This window comes from Psammomys obesus, unplaced genomic scaffold, assembly GCF_907164565.1.
Source record: "Psammomys obesus unplaced genomic scaffold, mPsaObe1.curated_primary_1811, whole genome shotgun sequence".
In the NCBI taxonomy this organism is placed as follows: Eukaryota; Metazoa; Chordata; class Mammalia; order Rodentia; family Muridae; genus Psammomys; species Psammomys obesus.
The window spans coordinates 1,648,392-1,663,171 of record NW_026592776.1 but is presented as its reverse complement, the minus strand read 5'-3'; the positions used below and the strand labels follow the sequence as shown (position 1 = coordinate 1,663,171).

General features: G+C 42.4%; 1 long non-coding RNA gene across 1 annotated transcript; it reads left to right on the top strand.

Annotated features, from left to right (window-relative positions):
- The first annotated feature begins 4,514 nt into the window (after nucleotides 1-4,514).
- Nucleotides 4,515-14,532, top strand: LOC129683139 (uncharacterized). Its single transcript, XR_008721112.1, has 2 exons — nucleotides 4,515-4,580; nucleotides 14,297-14,532. It is a non-coding gene; the product is annotated as an uncharacterized LOC129683139 (long non-coding RNA).
- The last annotated feature ends 248 nt before the right edge of the window (nucleotides 14,533-14,780 follow it).

The following is a 14,780-nucleotide window of genomic DNA, read 5'->3' as shown; positions in this document are numbered from 1 at the left end:
TTTGTCATAGTATTTTTTTTTTCACAACAGGAAAAGTAACTTATACAGACAGTGAGGTGATCAGAGGAGAGCTGGGGTGGGGCAGATTCTTCTAGAGATAATAATTGGCTATGTATTACTTCATATTCTCTACCTTTTAATTAAAAAGAAAAACATTTTTTCTCAGATGTTCTATATCATAGCTTCCCTAGAACCTAAACTCCTTAGCATCAAGAACTGGGATAGTTATTTAGCAGGTGTTTCAAAAGGCAAAGGCAAATTATTTTCTCTAAGAAGGTTGAGTAAATGACTACTGACTGACTAATAAGTTTGGCTCTGAGCTGGAAAGGGGAAATGGGGTTATTCGAAATGGGGTTATTCGAAGACCAGAAACACACTGAAGGAAAGAAGCAGTGTAGCTATTAAAAGCCAAGAGCATTTCTGACTCCCGGATTTGTATCTTTTAGAATATTCCATCATGTTTTATTTAGGTACAGCTATTAGCTCAAAGATGGCAGTCACTTTGCATTAATGGTATCATCTCATGGGAAATAGAAACATCACAATTTTCAAAATCAAAGTATTCAATGAAGAAACAATCCATCATGTCATCTTGGAGTCAACTGACCTTTTGTCAACTCACTGCTAAGACAGAAGGAGAAATCCAGGATATGAATTCGAAAAAGTAAGTAACCACAGTGAGAGTCTATTGATCATAGTAGGTTCTTTAAGAAGAAACATGCACATCTTAATAAACTGAAACTCAACATGTCAAAACCTCCATTAAGCAATGTTTAAAGAAGGCAAGAAAGAAATGAAGGCCAAACATGTTCTGTCCTAGGGTGAATAAAGTACAAAACATGTTTCACTGCTTACTATGGAATGGATGTCTGACTGCTACCAAAACATTAGCATAATCAAATGGAAACAAATTAATTGTGAGTTGAGAATAGAAATCATTTTTGAACATTTGTATAAATTATTTTCTACATAGAAATTTCAAATATTTTGATGCCATTTCACAAATCAAACACACTGTGCCTTCAAAAACCTTATTGACAACCACAATGAAGCACACTTAATTATTCCTGGTAATACAGCTGATTAATGAACAACATGAGGCTCCGTTTGCTCCTTTGGAACATTTTTAGGTAGAAAAGTAGGGCAAACAACAATGACATTTGTTTTTCCCAGTAGAAGAAAAAAACTTGCTAACAACTCGCAAAGCGGGAGAGCACGAGATAAAATAAAAACTTGCAACACTGCTGGGAATTAAAACTTGGAGGTTTTGATTTTTCAATTGTATATACTTTATTTTTTTTAGATTTTATTTTACTTTTTTATTTTTTGAAATTACATTGTTTCCCCCTTTCCCTTTCCTCTCTCAAACTCCTTCCTTATACGTCAGTAAAGAACTACAGGCAACTAAGGACTGTTGAGAGAGGGTGAATTAGTCTTTCCCAGGGATGAGCCGCCTAACTTCTTATCTAATTCTAAGTAGTCAGTGCTGAAATCATACACATACAAGCAACACTGGATGACCTAAGCAGGTTGTATAAAAATATCTATGCATTTATATAGATGCATATAATTTACTTTCAAGATATTATCTTAAAACGTTAAAAATGTGCAGAGATATTAAATTCAAATCTATTTGACATCCACAAAAACGTCAAGAGAAACAATGTTATCACAGCCTTATGTGAGGTGAGGGAAGACTTCTCACTATCCCAGGAGAAGAACTTTTAAATGATGGCACACCTACATTATCCAAGATGATTCAGTGGCTAAAAGTGCTGTTGATTTAGATGTCCCAACATTATAGAGACTTCCAGGGTTGGCTATTCACACTGACTCAAGAGGTTTCTCTGCTGGGGTCTCCCTTTGTAAACTTTGTATACTTTGCAGGAAAGTATCTGGGCCCCTGCTGAGGAGCTCCAGCAGTCAGGAAGGTGCTTCAAGTTTTGCTTCTGGGATCTCCCTACACCTTTCCCAGGACACCCCTTCTTCAGTTCTTCATTTCCTCTGGGTGCCACCCTCTGTGGTCCCTGAAAGGGGTGCTTGGACCATCAGACTGTGCTGCTGGCCTCTTCACACCTCCAGACAGCAACACCTCAGGACTCCTGAGCAGCTGAGGCTGAATCTCTGCAGCCCTGGGACCCGATACTAGACCCCTGGAGAAACAGAGAAGCTGAAGCCACAGAGAAAGCAGCAGCACCTGAGGCCTCAGTTATGGCTGCTGCTGACAGGGAACTCAGGGAGAGGGACCAGTACCCAACTGGAGCTACTGCGTGCCATCGCTGTGGTAACGAGGTAAAACATTCCTCTGAGGCAGGGAGCTTTACATGGTCTGACACTGCCAGCCAGGGAGGAGGACCAGGAATCTGGCCCCTCAGTATAAGTTCACAGTTAGTTAAGGAAAGTTAGTTGTTTTGTTTAGCTCAGGGTTCAAGTCTGTGGCCCCTCCCCCATACCTCTCTGACTGCCATAATGACGTTTCCAGCTTCCATAACTGTCACAAAGGCCCACTCCAGACCCTCAAAAGATTCCAGATTATGTTAATTTTAGGTGAAAAGTCTCAACAAAAAGCCACCAATCCCAGAGCAGGAAACCTGCCAATCCCTAAAATTCCCCCCTCCCCCAAACTCAGTACTTGAAATCCCACCAATCCTCACGCTGGGAATCTCTGCCCTAGAACGCTCCAGCCCATAAGAAATGCTCTATAAAGGCTGTGTCTGCTCAGTTCTCTGCTGCTCTCCCTGGAGCAGAGACAGCCACTGTTGCGTTCATCCCTCTACTCCCTGGACCCTCCTATAAATCTCTTCTATGAGCTTCGCTGCCTGGTGTGAGTCATTGGAAGGAGCCAAGAAGCAACCAAAAGAAGAAGGGAAGAATGGAGCAGGGCTGGGGCGCCCGAGCTCCTCAGCTCATCTGGGGATACCTTCCCGTGGGAGCTGCAACACCTCTGCTGAGGAGGCCTCCTCTCAGAGCTGTGTGGCTCTTGGGCTTCCATGTATCAATATGCCCTTCCACTGGACACTGTCCCTCCTCTTTGTTTCCTGGCCTCCTGTGTCTCAGTGTCCCTTCTATTGGGACACTGTCCCACCTCAGAGCTGTGTGGTTTCCAGGTTCCCGAGTCCCACGACACTTTCCTATCAGAGTAGGAAGGCCAACAACTAGTGCATATAAGTCAAGTGAGAAAAACAAGGTCTTGATACATTAACACACACACACACACATACACACACACACACACACACACATATAAATATATATAGAGAGAGCCATGTTAAGAAACAATCCAAGCTGTATATGTGTATGTTTGTGTAATGACCTGTATAGGCTCATATAAAAGAATCAAGAAAAGCTATTAATCCTTCACAGACAGGACTCTTACATGGAGGGTGAAACCAACTTCAATTCTATAAAACACATCAATGTGTTTGTGTATTATGTATGTAAGTAAGACTATTTGAGTGAAGAAGAGCAAAAGAGTGAGGAATGAACAGAGCTCCTAAAGGAAGCTCTAGGGTGAGATAAATGAGAGGGAATGCTATCACTTTTTTCTTCTCAATTTCAACTTCCTTTCTTTTCAATTTCAACTTTTGGGGCACAAAAGCTTCTGATCTCAGAGACAAGAAACCAGTGTCTCTCCAGGAAAGTAGGAATTCACTTGAGCAAATCACCAAAAACGATAGCAAAAGAAATGCTGTGAATATTGCCTAATGGACACTGAGGCCTAAATTTAATGAAGAAACAACATATCCTCCTGCCTGTAGATCCCAACTTACCTTGATGGACACTACACCCTCATAATCCCTCAACTCCCAGAGCAACTGAACAGAAAAAAAATAATCCCATCCATACCAGCCCTTTAGTAACAAAACATAGTGGCTGCCAATGTTTTGGGCTCTTACATCATTAAAAGGAAAGGGCAAGTCACAAAAGAAGCCCTATCAACTTATGTAAGACATGGCACAGCATAGAAAAGTTTCTCAGAGAACAGCTAACTCACCAATTACTAGGATTAACTGAAACCTCCCACAGTTGCAGAATACCCCAAACCATGACATCAGGAGGCTGGGAATGCAGCCAACTTCCTCTATTTATCAAGCTGGCTAAAACCCAGGCTAAAGCTAGTGTAACAAGAAAAAAAAAAAAAAAAAAAAAGGAAAGCAGTCCCTACAAATGGTTTGAGTTGGAAGGAATCTCTCCTTGCGTGTATTTAGGACCCTGTTCCAGAGCAGAAGAAAGCTTTCTGGGAGTCTTTCTCCAAAACTCAGAAGTCACACGCTGGGTAGCTGGTTCTTGGGCCATGCATATTGAGGGTGCTTGGTAACCCAGTGGGTAACGGGCACAGGTGACACTGTCCTCTGAAGCAATGTGACTATGGTCAAAGACCAAAAGAAAACTGTGCCATGCAGCTTTCTGAAAGGCCTGTACTTCCTAGACTGTAATGATTAACTAGTGACCCAGACTGATGACTGGAGGTTTGTTCACCATTCCTGACAAAGACACTAACAGCGTGGGAGAAAGGACCAGAGGGTCCTGGCAATCAGGAATGAGGCCAGAAGTAAGCGAAGAGAACTTTTACCATACAGGTAAGGGAAATAAATAACTTAAGTGGTGATGATGGGGAAGTTGGGGCCGAGTGGACATGTCCAGGACCAGACCCTGCTTTCAGTTGGTCAATACTGTCACGGAGGAACAAACACACACAATGGGTTCTCGATTAGAACCTTGTCATTGTCCTGTTTATATTCCAACTCTTCTATACAAGACCCTGCCTCCACAGATTGGCTTGTTTGGTTCTGGGGATACAACCTATTCAAAAAGGATTAAATGTGAGTTGGCTTTTGAAATTTCGAAATATAATCCATTCAATAAATATACAGCAAATGCCTACATGGATGCTTCAAGCAAGTTGTATCATATCCAAGGCCCCATGGCTAGTGGAACCAGTAGTACCTGGGTCCAGAATACTATGATTTCTGTAGGTGCCATATGAACTAGCTGCAGGCAGCAATCAGAACACTGATGAATGGTTCCCTAATCCAGAGTTAGGGAAATGGATCCAGGGAAATTACCTCTGAAAGGTAATGATCTGAGTACCTTCCAAAGAATGTACAGCTCTCTTCATGTGAGAACGCAGAAGAGAACATTCCAAAGAAAGGAAATAGCTCAAGCTGAAACACAAAGCCAAAGCACGTAGAAAGGAAAGGAGGATGTAATATTTAGATGGTAGAAGATACTGGGGAACCTGATGGAATTATCTTCTTAGCCATCTTTAATATGACCTCTTAGCCAGTGGGGAAAGCGTCTGATCTGAGATGGAATGGCCCAGACTGGAAGTGGCTAGTAGATCTCTTGAAACTGCTGCCACCATGGCATTTTTCTGCATCACTGATAGAATTCTTTTCTCCCCTGCTTCCTCTTTTCCCCCTTCCATCTTTCTTTTTCCTATATTTTCTCTCTTTTAGTTCTCTTTCCTTCCCTAGCTTTTAACTGGCCAAGTGTATTTTAATGAGTGGAATATGGCTGGCTACCTCTGCGATAGCTAAAGAAGAGGCATAAAAACCACATGATGAAAGCTGAGGGTGCAACTCAGTGATAGAGCTCTTATTTGGCATGCAGAGTCCCTGGTATCATGGTCATCACTAGAAAAAGAACAGGAGAGGAAAGTACAAAAGGAAATGGGAAGGAAGGGGAGGCGAGAGGATAAAGAAGGGGAGGAGAGGAGAGGCTGGGTATGTAGTTCAGTTAGTAAAGAACTTGTCCAGTACTCAAGAAGCCCTGGGTTGAATCATATAAAGGAAAGAGGAGTTAGTATGACCTAGAGGGGACAGGAGCCCAACAAGGTCTAAATATATCTCTGCCCAGGGGTCTTCTCTGAGACTGTTTTTCCAACCAAGGACCATGCATGGATATAACCTAGAACCCCTGCTCAGACATAGCCCATGGTAGCTCAGTATCCAAGTGGGTTCCCTAGTAAGGGGGACAGGAATCGTTTCTGACATGAACTCAATGACTGGCTCTTTGACTTCCTCCCCTCCCCCTGAGGGAGGAACAGCTTTACTAGGCCACAGATAAGGACATTGCAGCCAGTCCTGAAGATATCTGATAAGCTAGGGCCAGATAGAAGGAGGGGAGGATCTCCCCTCTCAGAGGGGGCAGGGAGGAGATGAGGGAAGGAGGGGAGGATTAGGAGGGAAAGAGGGAGAGGGCTACAGCCAGGATACAAGTGAATGTATAAAAATTATTTAAAGATAAAAAAAATATTAAAAAAAGAAGCCCTGGCTTTTCTCCCCAGCACCACAGCATAAAAGAGAGCCTGATGGTGCATACTTGTAATCTTACTCTTCAAGAGGTGAAACCAAGAATTAAAGGCCATCTTCAGCTATATTAACTAGTTTGAGGTCAGCCTGTTCTACACAAGACCCTGCCTCAAGGGAGGGGGAGAAGGAGAGAAAAAGAAAGTAAAAGTTACTAGGTAAGGTGCTTACCTCCAAATGACTCCCTGACCTCTAGTCCTAATGTCCTGGATGAGGCAATTATTGCCTTCCACAACATGGTAGCACTGAATAATGATAAAATCAATATGATTTCAAAACAGGTCATGATTCTCTTTAGTGCATAAACAATTGTCACCTTATAGGTAAACGCATCTGCAATGTTTCACCATTTTGCCATTTTACAAAAACATAACCTTACAATTTCACACACAGGAGACTTACACTGATTTCTAAAATACAAGTCTCACATTCAGCTGCACCCATTCAAAATTAGCTTCAAACTTTCTTTAATTTACATGAAAGCATCTCACCAGGAAAACTGAATATAAATAAGTACCTATGATCATCCCTGATTGTTATTACTGGCACCTTCTAATTAACTGCAAACTTCTTTTTCCACTCTGAAATGATGAGCACATCCTTACATTTTTAAGCTGTATTTTGATGCTTTGTTTTTAGTAATGAGAGAAAACATGACTGAACAATGCACAGATGAGGAAGGAAGACACAACTGGACACATAGAATGGACCCATCAAATAACTAAGAAAAACCACACATATAAATGCTTCCTTCATTTAAGCATATCTTTTTCTGTTTTGACACAAGTTAGAAATGAAGACTAGTTTGTTGAAATTTTTATTTCCAAATATATTTGCCATGTGATATGCACTAAGCTCTTGACTGTGCTTCATTCAATCCTAGGGGTTAGAAGATGAGGAAACAATTACTCAGAAAGTTTTATTGTTCCCACTGGGAATGAGTAAGAAGTTATGTTATCATCTGGCCCTAATTTGGCAGATAAAACTGGAGAAGGTAGAACATTGGCAACACTGCCCTTTTAAAAGAATTTAACGTGAGAAACTTCAAAGTCAACTTCAGGATTGCCATGCATTTGCTGAATTTGCTAGCAAAAGAAATGGGTAGCTATCCCTACTTTGATAGACAGCAAAACATCAGTACCTCACATCCCAGTATGCCTGTCCATTTACAATGTGACTCCTGTCAAAAAGGTGGAGTCTATCTGTCCATTCCTTTAGCATGTGTTGACCTTGTCCTTGCTTTGTCCCATGGGTCCATTCAAGTGGGATGCAAACAGAAGCATGGAAACAAGCCTAAGCTAGCCTGCCAGATGATGAAAGCCACATGCTGGGTCACTCCAGTGCTCCAACAGCCAGTTAACCCCCAGGAATAGTCATGGAGCTAACTTTCAGTTGACTGCAGATGCATGAGTGGTCCCAACTGTGACCAACAGGACTGCCCTGCTGACCTCAGCCAAGAGTGTGTGCTCCAAAGCTAAACTGATAATGGCTGTTGCTGGAAGCTGTCAAGCATGAACTTATTATGGTGTGAATATGAAACACACACTCACTGAAAAGTTTTCTACTTGATTCACAGCTGGTGGCTTTATTTTGGGAAGTTGTGGAACTTCTAGCGGATTACCTGGAGTAAATGAGCTATGGAAAAAGGAGGACAAGACTCTGAGTGTTATATCCCAAGCCTACTTCTGATCCAGTCTCTTTACTTCCTGCTCTGCCTAGATGTGAGAAGCTGAGACATTTCTGCTGCACATACCTGTTGTGGATGTTTTGGTTTATGTTAGGTAAACATATTTTTTGTTAGAATCCCAAATGTGGGATTTTGGCTTGTTCACAGCTGATTAGTGCTTAGGGCAGGGGTGTGGTCTTTGCAAGCTGGAATTAATTGAATTCTGAGGACTTTGAGAAGTATAAATGTGATAGCCCAGAGAAAGAACGTGTAGTGGCTTGGAGGGGGCAGAGGAGGACTGCTTGCTTCACTTGCTGGCATGCTGGCTTGCTGGTTACCTGGACTTCTGATATCCTGACAATGGACATTGGTATTGCCCGAAAGAATCCTACCACCCTACCCAGCAGGAAGAAGTAACCTGGGGTTGGAAGGTTGGAAGGGAGGTATAAAGTTTTAAGGAACCCCCAAACAAAGTAGTGTTTGAAAAGCTAGCACCTACAAGTGATACCCAGACATAGGGCTTAGAATAATGGAAAATGTGGTTTCTAGTAACAGCGAGGAGACAGCAGGGTATGAAAAAAAAAAAGAATATACTGTTTCAGGATATCAACAAAAGGTTTACTGTGGCTGCCAACACCGGTTTCTCTCCCACTTTACTCCCAGAGGGGACTGTCTGGTTCTGCTTCTTCCTTCATCTTCCTGCATTACATTATAAAGAAGGATGAGAGAGTGGTTGAACAACTGGAAAAGTTTTGAGTGGCTCTACAGGGGTTTGAGAAACAAAAAAAAATGGATGAAATAAAGATATGAGAAGTTTCAGTCGTTTTAGAAAGGATTGCAGAGCGGGCGGTGCAACCAGACAGTTTTCGAAGAGAGGCTGGAATGCTTGGACAGCAAAAAGCGCCACTGGGAAAAGGAGAACACCTGGTCACTAAGAGTCAGGGTTTACCACAATCGCCACTCAGCCCTGCTTGGAGCACTTACAAGTGTCAAGTCCCCACAGCCCCCGCGTGAGGCAAGGGGCCAGCAGGAGCAGAAAGCCGTACAGGGCAAAAGGGTTAAAGAGAAACAGCTTGTTTCAAGAAAAAAAAAAAAAAAAAAAAAGGTTAATCTTGAGCAAACAGAGCTGCCAGAGCAGCAGCCTCGGGTTAAGAGATTTACCGCCATTAATTAGCTTTCCCAGTAGCCAGCAAAAGCCTTAGCTGTCAAAAAATGATCGGTGCTTCAATTTTGGTAAATTTGGTCACTTGAAAAGAAATTGTGACCAAGCTGCTAAAAGCCTCAGTGCTCAAAATGGCCAGTGCATTAGCTCTGGGAAATACGATGCCTTCTGCCAGAGAAGCACATGAGCCATTTTTGGTAGCACTGGGTTCTCAGTAAGAACAGCCATTTGTAGACGGTGTGATGAAAAGGGTCACTTGACTAGTGAATACATGTCCAAGAGAGACATATGAGGTAATTTCTTGACTTTAGGAAAGTTTTGGAGTCCTAGCTTGAGGCTCAATAGCAAAAAGTACGAGCCTTTCCAGATAAGAACAGCCAAAAGTTAACAACTATTGATCATTTTTTTTTTTAAAGCAACAGCAAGTCTCATTCATATTTTAAAGGAGAAAGGGGAAAATGTTGTGGATGTAAACATGTTTCTGTTTTGATCCCAGGTGTAGGATATGGGACTGATTCAGGTGGTCCACAGCAACAAATAATTTGCTTCCTGCAGGCTCTGAGAGGGGCTCTCTGCCATCTGCACACAGTTTAATTCTGAGGGCTCTTAGAGAGGGAATAAATGCCAGAGCCTGGAGAGTGTTGGGGATGGGGGGGGCGGTTTCAGAGAAGGAAGAAGGCTGCTGATACTCCCCATCTGCTGATCCTGGTTGCTGTTGATGCAGTATGATGAGAAGTTGGGAGATATCCTGAAATGAGGATTGGACATACCCTAAGGAACCCAATGACCCTAACCAGTAGGAAGTAGCCTAAGAGAACTAAGCTCCCTCTCCCCACAGAATCTTTCTCTCCTACCCAATATTGGGGCATTGGAAGGGGTTGGAGTGGAGAAGGAAGGAAGAGGCATAAGAAACCAAAATCAACCAGTCTAAAAAGTAGTGCTTACACATACTCACTACCACAGAGCCACCTATTGCCATTCTTTCCCCACCATGACATGCTGTGTCACCTCAAACTGTGAGCCCAAATTAGTTCTTCCTCCCTTGAGTTGCTTCTTGCTATTTGGCAACAAGAATGAGAAATGTAACCAGTACAGGAAGGCTTTGTTGTATATAAAATCCTAACTTATACCTCTTCTTTATTTTCCTTCTACTTCATTCTTTCCTTTCCTCTCCACTCACCCTTTATCTCACCACCTTCCTTTTCTTTTTCTTACCTTCTTTTTTTGCTTTCTTTAAGCACTACAGGAAAAAGGGGCCATTGCATTTAAGATAGTGGCCTTAGTTACCTCTAGTTCAAAGCTACTCTCATTTACTTTGAAAACATTTCCTCAGTGCTCATTTGTCTATGGTTAACACATGTCCCTCCAGCAATGATGTCTTGGAAGCTTAGTACCCCATTTAATAATGATAAAAGATGATGGGACCTTTAAACTTTGGAGCCTAGTAGGGAGCCTTAAGTCCTCAGAGGGGATTCAAAGTAGTTCTTGATGGACCCATGAGTTAGTTCTGATGAGGAAGTCATTATAAAAGAATAATCCCAGTTTCTTTGTCTGTAATGTCTCCACCTCACACATCTCCTTGTGACTGTGATTCTGTCTGTTATAAGAGGTTGCAGCCAAGGGTCAAGTACAAAGCCTCAGGTATTGATAATAGCAATAGGAAAACAGATACTAATCTCTGGGATGCTGCAGACATTGCGTGGTATAAGGGTCGTCAGCGTGGAGTGAAGTGAGATGTCTTTGGGGCCAGCTGGCTATAGTGTGGAAGCTGGCAGGCAGCAGGTCACCTCGGGGCACTGTCTGGTGATAACCTCCCTAGAAGAATTGTGGTCACTGCAAACTGTTGAAGGCCTTTCTTCTACCCATTACTCCTAGTCATGGGAGGAGAAATATAAGAAAGTGCAGGTGCAAGTCAGACAGCCAAGGGTTAAGGAACTAAGACTGCCCCTTTCCTCATGTGGCAGCCCAGGCAAAGAGAGCAGAAAATATATTTATAACTATAGGAAACACACAGTGAGTGGTAAAATGCTTAGATTTCTATTTGTTTACTAAAGCAATAAAAGAAAATCAATAGGATCATCTTGCTAATGGCATCAAACCACTCAGTACAACTCAGAAACCAAAAAAAAAAAAAAAAAAAAGGTCATTTCTTCAAATGCTTTTCTTCCCTTTACCATATTTGCAGTCTGTGGTTTATTTCCACTCCAACTTGGTTCGTCCCTCCACCCGTGAATGATGTTTTCTCATAATTTTTGAAAGCTTGCTTTCCCCTGGTGTCTTGGAATTTATTCTTTGTTTGTGGTTATGACATTAATGTTTAGAAAGGTCAAGTGAGATGCCCAGGCCTGGATAAATATTTATTTTTTTCTTTTGATGATACTATGAACGGGATCTTTTTCTCCCTCAGAATTCCCTGAGAGAGTTATCATCTGCTCTAGGACAGTGGTTCTCAGCCTTCCTAAGGCTTCAACCCTTTAATACGGTTCCTCGTGTTGTGGTGACCCCCGACCATAAAATTGTTTTTGCTGCTACTTCATGACTGTAAATTTTGCTAATTTTATGAATAGTAATGTAAGTATCTGATATGCAGTGTATCTGATAGTGACCCTAGGAAAGGGTCCTTCAATGCCAAAATGGTTTGTGACCCACAGGTTGAGAACCACTTCTCTAGTTGCATTTATTTCTATAATAATCTACAAAATATTAGGTGGATAGGTATTTTCATGGCTCCTATCAGGTAATAAAAATAGGAGGTAAACTCTCAGGAATGCATCTCCAGGACTGGACATCACCATACCATGTTCTGGATGATCAGAGGAACGATCTATTGTTTCAAACATCTTCTAATACCATCTCTCCTATGTCTATCATCCGATACTATCTACTGAACTTTTCTTTTAAAGGGGAATGATTTTCCTTCATGAGTTTTGTTTATATTTTGGTTTTCAGAGGCATGCTCTTGTATATATCCAAGATTGACCTGGAACTCACTGTGTAGTCCATGCTGGCCTCAATTCCACAATCTTCCTGTCTCAGCCCCCCCAAACACTATGATAACAGACGTGCACCACAGTTTTTGACTCATTTGTTTGTAATAGTGATAATCTCTTCCAGTTTTACAATGATTTAGAGCATAGAAAACAGTTATGTGTGCAATACCTTGTTGAAACCACGTTTGTTTTTTATTTTAATTTTAATCCTTATATTAATTACAGTTTATTCACTTTGTGTCCCAGCTGTAGCCCCTCCTTCATTCCCTCACAATCCTACCCTCCCTCCCTTAGCTCCTCCCATGCCCCTCCCCCAGTTCCAATGATAGAGGAGGTCTTCCTTCCCTTCCATCTGAACCTAGCCTATCAGGTCTCATCAGGACTGGCTGCATTGTCTTCCTCTGGGGCCTGCTCCCCCCTCAGGGTGAGGTGAGCAAAGAACCGGCCACTGAGTTCATGTCAGAGACAGTCCTTGTTCCCCTTATTAGGGAACACACTTGGACACTGGAGCTGCCATGGGCTACATCTGTGCAGCGGTTTTAGGTTATCTCCATGCATGGTCCTTGGTTGAAGTATCAGTCTCAGAAAAGACCCCCTGTGTCCAGATTGTTTGGTTCTTTTGCTATTCTTGTGGAGCTCCTGTCCCCTCCAGGTCTTTCTATCCCCCCCTTCTTTCAGAAGATTCCCTGCACTCTGCCCAAAGTTTGGCTATGAGTCTCAGCATCTGCTTTGATACCCTGCTGGGTAGAGTCTTTCAGAGGCCCACTGTGGTAGGCTCCTGTTTACAGAGTAGCTGGGAGACAAAGTCATAGCTCTGTGCTAGAGACTGGGGATCCACTGGAGAAGAAGGTAAGACAGGGGCCCTAGTAAGGAACCAAAAACAAACAAACAAACAAACAAAAAATAAAAGAAAAAAACTAATACCAAGAAACGCAACTAAGATAATGATTATAATGAAAAACATCTAGAACTCTTGATAAGGACAATAGTTTATGATCTAAGAAGCCATGGAAAGCTTGAAAGGTAAGCGAATAGAATTAACCCCACACAGAGGCAGAGGAGAAAACGTGTCCAGCAGCAGCAGTATGTAGAAGGCACTATGGTGGAAGGGAGTACCACTCATATTAGGAAGAAAATAGAGGCCGGATTGGGCAAGACACTGGCAGGCAGAGGGAGAAGAAACTGTAAAAGATGACAATGAAGGGGCAGGAAAATCCCAGCTCCCATGTAGGGTGGGACTTGGTGGCTAAGATAAAGAGGGATGCTTTGTTTTCTGCAGAGTGATGGAGTCGCTGAATGATTTTTGCACAGCGGGTAATCTATTCAGATCCTCACTTCCACAGGATCATTTTACCTATTGCATGGTAAGGACTGGCAGAGAATAGAGCAGAAGTGGAAGTACAGTGTGGGATTTCTGTGCTCCATTCTCAAACATTGTTCTCCAGGTAGAAACAATTCAATAAAGCAAAATTCCCAAATCGGGAGTATTATCAAGAAAATGGAGACTCACATTTGGCTACATATGGTGTAGATATCTAAAATATCAAGGGAACTTCAGTTCAGAAAAGTGTGAAGATTTAAAGTAAGTATATATTTAAGTATTCCTTCTGCAGCAGGGGCCATACACCTTTCCTTTAAAGGGCCAGGGAATAAATATTTCCAGTTTTGTGAGCTGTGGGATTTTTGGCGCAACCTGCCATTGTAGCACACAACCACCACAGCCTGTAAATGAATGGATGTGGCTCTGCTCCACTAAGACATCAGTTACAGAAATAGGTAGTTCTCAGGATTTGGACTTTGGGCAATAGCTTGCCCTGCTCTACACCAACGAGGATATAATTATGGTATTGATGGTAAGTGACCGTGACAGTGACAGCTTAGAAGGTGGTGATGGTGGTAACGAGTTATCAGGAAGGAGATGGATGGGACTTCAGTCTGGATTGGGTGCTGTGAGTGGTAATTTTAATTGCCAATTGGATTAAGGAACACCTTGGAGAATCCATGAGGCACAGGTTTCAGTGTGTCTGAAAGCTTTTCTGGGGAGAATTAATTGAGAGGGAAAGGCCCACTCTGGATGTAGGTGGCTTCATCCCCTTGAATGGGGTGTCAGACTAAATAAAACGCTGGGAAGGAGAAATCCAGCTGAGAACTAACATTCTTTTCTCAGCTTCCTGGTTTTCCAGAAATGAGCGACATCCCCACCACCACAGCTCTGAGCTGCTCCTGCCACCATAGCTTTCCCGCCGTGATGGACTCTAGCCTCTGAACCACAAGCCAAAGCAACCCTTTCCTCCTTTCAATTGCTTTGCATCAGGTATTTTGACCACAGTAATGATAAAAAGGACTAAGAGATGTTAAAAATGAGAAAGTGCTGCTCAATAAATTTCCATCCATGATCTCTGACCCTCGATCAGATTAATCATCTTCGCTTAAAAATCATTGACCCCTCAGTGTCCCAGCATCGCGCGGTTTCCAAGTTACTTGGTGTACATTGTATGGGAATCTGCCTCCAAATGTCCTTGGCCTTCATAATTGTATAGTTTCCCAACAGCTAACAGCACCTGCCAGGTCCCCCCTCCCCTTTATACCAATCTATAAAGAAACAAGTCAAAAATAAAGCAAACATCAACCCCAAATTAGCACAGTCAGCA